Source organism: Piliocolobus tephrosceles, chromosome 5 (genome assembly GCF_002776525.5).
Source record: "Piliocolobus tephrosceles isolate RC106 chromosome 5, ASM277652v3, whole genome shotgun sequence".
Lineage (NCBI taxonomy): Eukaryota > Metazoa > Chordata > Mammalia > Primates > Cercopithecidae > Piliocolobus > Piliocolobus tephrosceles.
In genome coordinates this window covers 140519546-140525903 of record NC_045438.1, presented here as the reverse complement: position 1 = coordinate 140525903, position 6358 = coordinate 140519546, and positions in this window count along the sequence as shown.

Genomic DNA, 6358 nt, shown 5'->3' with positions numbered 1-6358 from the left:
CTTCTTAATTTTAAGCAGGCTGCAGAAGAGCAGTGGTCCATCTTCTGTAACTGCTTCCTGCTTAGTTTATGGGTATAGGCCCTGCCTAGCACTGGAAGAGTACAAATCTCTGGATACCATATCTAAGGGCAGGATGCTTTTATTTTCTGGGTCAGTAGATGGGATGGGTTGGAAGCCTTTTGACAGCATTTTCTTTATCTGGAACTGTTGTAATTTAGAAGACACAGATTTTATAAAGAGGTTAAACAAGCAAGGGCCAAAGATTAGTAATAACAAGATGGCTATTAAAGGTCCTGGGAGAGATAAAAACTAGGTGAGACTTTGAACGGCACTTTTGATAATTGACCAGATATAGTTGGAGTCAGTGCCCTGATTATAGATATGTAACCGGGTAGCTTGCTTATAGATCTTGTGAAAGTTAAACTCAACCTGTTCAGAGTTGTTCATACATGTGCAGCAGGTTTTATTAATAACTGCACAGACTACATCTTGTTTGGCTAGTAAATAATCTATACACTGGGGCTGGCAAGTCAGGGGCTCTTCTCTGGGCATTCCAGATACCCATCTTGTGACACTTTTTCAGGATGGGTAACCCTGAAGGGTCAGGTTACTTAAAGCATTTGCTAATAATTGCACTTTTGGCTATTGTTAAACCTCTTTTGCCCTGTCCCTATTGTTGTAAACTTCGAAGGCCACATTTAAAAGGCTCATAGGGGTTTGAGGTCCTATTGCTGCTTTTTGTAGCTTCCTCCTAGGGTAAGGGGCAGATTGAGTAATAAAATGCATACCTAGGATAACTTGTCCTTTTTGGGAGTCTGGGTCTGCATTAGTATATTTTCTGAGTGTTTCAACAAAATGACCCTGAAATAGAGTGAGATTTTCTCATTTTCCCTGAGTTATCTCTATAACCTTGTCGTAAATGATTGGTTTAACCACACAATTTTTCCTTCACTTTTTTTCTTTTCATGGCACAGCAAGCAAATGGCAATACTTGCAAGTCATGACAAGTTAAATCAAAGAATATGGTAAAATGTATAAACCTTTTTTTTTTTGATTATCTGAAAACTGGCCAAATTTTTCCTTGTATAAAACCAAATTATAGATAGACAGTGCCCCATGTACTCTAAGTGTTCCTCCATTTCCATCAGCTACCTCCTGCAATGGACATAGGTTTGACTTTAGGGGCTTATATCGTGCCCTACTCCCGGTGGTCCTGGTTGGGCTTACTTTTTTGGGCCCTAGGGGGTAAGGGCTTGGGCTAGTTGGATAAGGGTAAGGGGTGCCTGATGATCTTGAGTTAGAATCCTTCATTAGAAAACTAATGGGACTACCCTCAGAATAGGACTGAGGAGACTTTAGAGAGGGCATAGGCCTTCTACAGGGGAGCTACTTGGAGAGGATCCCTTAGGTGTGGCTTTCTGGTGTCTGGAATTAATGTGAACCACTACAGAGCCACAGAAGCCTGTGCATAAGAGATCTCTATTTTCCTTTTTTTTACAGAGCAAATCTACTTGTTAAATATCACTATGATGTAAAGAACCATGCCTAGGTTCTTTATCTAGTTTAAATTTACTCCAATTGTCTACAAGCCACCCTAGTGGCGAGTCTCTTGGGATGCTCACCGTTGTCCCCATGTTTAATAAAGATATCTACAGGGGTTTCAATTACCCTAAGTTTATTTTATCTTACTTTTTAAGAACGAGTCTCACTCTGTCACCCAGGCTGGAGTGCAGTGGCACGATCTTGGCTCACTGCAACCTCCACCTCCCAGGTTCACGTGATTCTCATGCCTCAGCCTCCCAAGTAGCTGGGATTACAGGTGCCCGCCACCGTGCCCTGCTAGTTTTTGTGTCTTTAGTAGAAATAGGGTTTCGCCATGTTGCCCAGGCTGGTCTCAAACTCCTGGGCTCAAGCGATCCACCCATGTCAGCCTACTAAAGTGCTGGGATAACAGGCATGAGCCACCGCGCCTGGCCTAGTTAGCCTAAGTTTAGCAAATGCCTAGTTACTTTTCCCTTTTAATTTCTCACTTTGTTCTACAGAGAAGGCATAATTGAGGGAGCAAAGTGTTACAAAAATGCATTATGAGCTGAGCTATGAATGGGCAGTAGAATGTTGAACCTAAATTTTGCAGACAGCAAGTGTTATGCAGAGAGAGGCTAAACAAATGGTGACAATGGAAGGGAGAAAGGAAAAGGGGTTGCCCAAGGGGAAATCTCAGAGGCCCTGACTTGCTGGAGAACCTGCCTACCAGCAGAGACACTGAAAAAAAATGTTTGGGTGGCCACTTGTTTACTGCTGTAGGTGGTTGGCTGTCATGCCAGGGGATTGGGTACTCCCAGCTTCTTCAACCAAGAGGGCTGAGCAAGGCAGTTATAGGCTAGCACAAAGGAAGGGGACTGCAACTGGCTATTAGAGAAGTAACTTCTAACTTTAGGGCAGACAAAGGTGAGACCAATATTTTCCTAGAGGTAGGGACTGTAATCCACAATCCTAGAGGGAATGTCAATGCTGAAAACCCCAGAGCATCTGCCGGGGCAGCCAAAAATACCAAAACCCGGAGTACCTGAGTTTCAGCCAGCGGGGGTCTCCTCACCAAATACTGAGAACCCCACAGAGGCTGGACATGGTGGCTCATGCCTGTAATCCCAGCACTTTGGGAGGCCAAGATGGGTGAATCACCTGAGTTCAGGAGTTCAAGACCAGCCTCGCCAACATAGTGAAACCCCTTCTCTACTAAAAATACAAAAATTTGCTGGGCCTGGTGGTGCATGCCTGTAGTCCCAGCTACTCGGGAGGCTGAGGCAGAAGAATCACTTGAACCTGGGAGGCATAGGTAGCAGCAAGCCAAGATCATGCCACTGCACTCCAGCCTGGGTGACAGTAAGGCTCGGTCTCAAAAGAAAAAAAAAAAAAAAAACTGAAAACAAAACATATATTTTAGGACTGAAAATGACTGGTGGAGCAATAAAATGGAGTCAGAGGAGAAAGAACTGGGGGAAGATGTGGCAAGGATGTGCTTCAAAGCACTCAAACAACAGGGGACTTTTAACTGACCACTTATCCAAAGACTTTTACTTCCTATCTTACCTGATATTAGGGGGTGAGGTAGGGGAACACAAGGAACATTCACTTATCCTCAAGAGTCAAAATGGCTCTGACCGATCTTTCATATGGGACCCAGGTGAAAGTATCTCCAGATTTCCTCAGCTTAGGTGGGCTCAGCTGTCACATGGGGGACCAGGATGGGGCTGGTAACCCACCAGCCTGCTGGTTGGAGCAGTGGGTCCCAAATGAGGCAGCAGCATTATGACCACTTACACATCCACTTGGCTCCACCTGTCAGGGAAAATGGTGGCTCTGGAAAGAACCTCTGGTTACTGTTATAGCTCTGTGCTCTTTATTGTTAGAGCTCTTGCAGCCTCAGTCACAGACTGCTTTGCCATCTCTCCATTCACCTTCTCACCAATCGCCATCTCTCACTGGTCTCTTGCTGTCTTGCTGACTACCATCTCTCATCATCTCTTGCCAATCACCACTTCTCTGCTGATCACTGATCATCTCTTTTGTCTCGCTGTCTTCATGCTGATTGCCTCTTTCTCCACTGTCTCTGCTGTCTTCATCCCATCTAGGTTGCCAGATGATGCAGGACAGGTGAGCCCCCAAATTGGGGCTTAGATCAGGAGGGTCTTTTTTTAAATTTCTTTTTGCTTGTTTCATAAAATGTGTGAATCAATGGTTCTCAGCTTAATTCAGGAACGAATTCAAAGGTGAGCTAGTGGTGTTAGACAGCAGCTTTTATTGAAGCAGTAATGTACAGCAGCAGCAGACGTACTGCTGCTTTGCAGAGCAGGGCTAACCAATAGGCAGCACGTCCAGGGTAGTACCTCAGAATCTGTTCTGCAGCCATATTTATACCCACTTTTAATTATACTCAAATTAAAGGGCAGATTATGCAGAAATTTCTAGAGAAAGGGTGGTAACTTCCTGGTCATCAGATTATTGCCATGGAAAGGGGTAGCAATGGTAAACTGACATGGCACATTGCTGAGCATGTCCTACAGAGACGTGCTTTTGCCTCTACTCTGTTTTGGCTAATTCTCAATCTGGTCTGGTGTCAGCCCCACTTCTGGAGTCGAGTGAAGGCTCCTACCTCAGGAAGACCTAGATTCTTCAACAAATAAATGGCATTTATAAACATTCAGAGGAGAAAGGGGAACTACAGATTAAAAGACACTGAATAGACTTATCAACCAAATGTAATGGTAATGGTAAACCTTATTTGGACCCTGATAAGAACAAAACACTTGCAAAAAGACATATTTGAGACAATTGGGAAAATTAAAACACAATGATATTCAAGAATTACTGTCAATTTAGTTGTCATAATGATACTATGGTTATGTTTTTGAAAAGTCCTTATTTGTTAGAAATTCATGCTGAAGTACTTGTCCTTGTAAGCTGATATAATGTCTGGGATTTTGCTTTACAATACTCAGAAAATAAAAGAGGAAGAAAAAAAGAAAACACCACAAACATGATAATTGTTGAAGTTAGGTGAGACACATATGGGAGTTTGTCATAATATTCTTTCTGCACTTACATATGTCTGACATTGTCCATAGTAATTTTCTTTTAAATTTAAAAAATCCTACCTTCCTTCAGTCCTGAATAATTCAGTCCAAAAACCATTAGGTGGGGCCACAGGAGATGGAGGAGGAGGTGGCAGTCCAGCCTAGAATGAATTAGGACCCCAAGTCAAGTGAGGAGAGTGTCACATGGGTGACAGGAGGAAACTATGGTAGGAAAATTGACACATACATTACTACATCTATTCCACAGACCTCATTCCAATTTCACCAAGTTGTAACATTTGAGGTCGGAGCCCAACTGAGATAAGTGAGAAGGCATGGGGAAATTGATTATATATAGGAAAGATTGATCAAATAATCAGTTACAGTCATCCTTTGGTATCCTTGGGGGATTGGCTCCAGGACTCTCTCAGGTACCAAAATCTGAGGATGCTCTTTTCCCTAATATGAAATGGAAGAGTATAGTATTTGCATGTAACCTATACCCAGTATACTTTAAGTAGCTTCCAGATGTACTTATAATATCTAATACAATGTAAATGCCATGTAAATATTTGTTACAATGTATTTCTCTATTTGCATTATCTTTTTCATCATTGTCAAGAAAAAAAAAAAAAACCTTTTTATCTGAGGACTGCAAGCCCCTTTAAATGATCAGACCCAGAGAAGCACTGATATGCAATAGCACTCATGTCACACTCCCCTCTTGAGCTGAATAATTTCCTCTTGAAGGCACTTGCTTATGTGGGCTCTGCATAACTGTCCTCATTTTGGCTTAAGTGATCTCTTTAAAATAGTATTTTGTGCCTCAGCTTCTTCCTGTTAGGTCGACATTGTATTGTTATTTTCAATTTGTTTATTTTAAATGTTTTTTTTATCTGTAATTGGTTGAACCCAAGATACAGACAGCCCACTGGTCATATTAGCATCCAGGTTTCTCACTGTCAGAGAAGGGAGTTACAAACAAAAAAATAAAAGGCCAAAATGAATCCTGCAGTATTGGATTAAAATTAAAGGTGTCGGTGTGAACTCAATGTTCTACTATCTGTAGTTACTTACAGAAATAAATATAGACATAGGTATGTAGGTGTGTGTCATATATATACACACACACACACACATACACTCACACATAAGTAATTCCCACATGAGCCACAGGTCTCTTGGAAATGTTGTCCAAAAGACCACCAGAATGGCTAAATAGTAGAAAAGAGGGCTTTATTGGTTATACTAGTTTTCAAACTGGGAAGAGATCATCTCATGCGTGGACCAAAGATACCCTCTTCTAGGAGGGAAAGGACAGGTTGGGCTTTATGCTTCACAGTGTATGACAATAAAGTCATACATATTCAGCAGGTTTGGGGGAAAGCTGGATATATTTATGAGGGGAGCAGAGTTCATGTGCGGTAAGTAAACATAGATGCAACATACATCCTATGTTCACTTTGGGGTGGCGTGGGGTGGGTAGCATTAAAATGAGGGAGAACTTGGCTCTTCATGTCTAAAGGTGAACTATAGGACACAAAGACAGTTTATATGCAGCCCCTATGAGCTGGCTGAAACTGGCTTAACGTCTACAATTGCTAATCAGAAAATAATGCTTGTAAGGCTGGTCTTCTATTCAGTCGGAGTTGTAGTGCTCTAGGTTATAAATTGGAGTTGGGATTTGCCTGATAGCTCCTGTTATTAGGGCGTTTAGTAAGAATATGACTTTTCTTGTAGCCATCGGAATTTAGAAATTTGCTTTACCAGCAAGGCCCTGAACC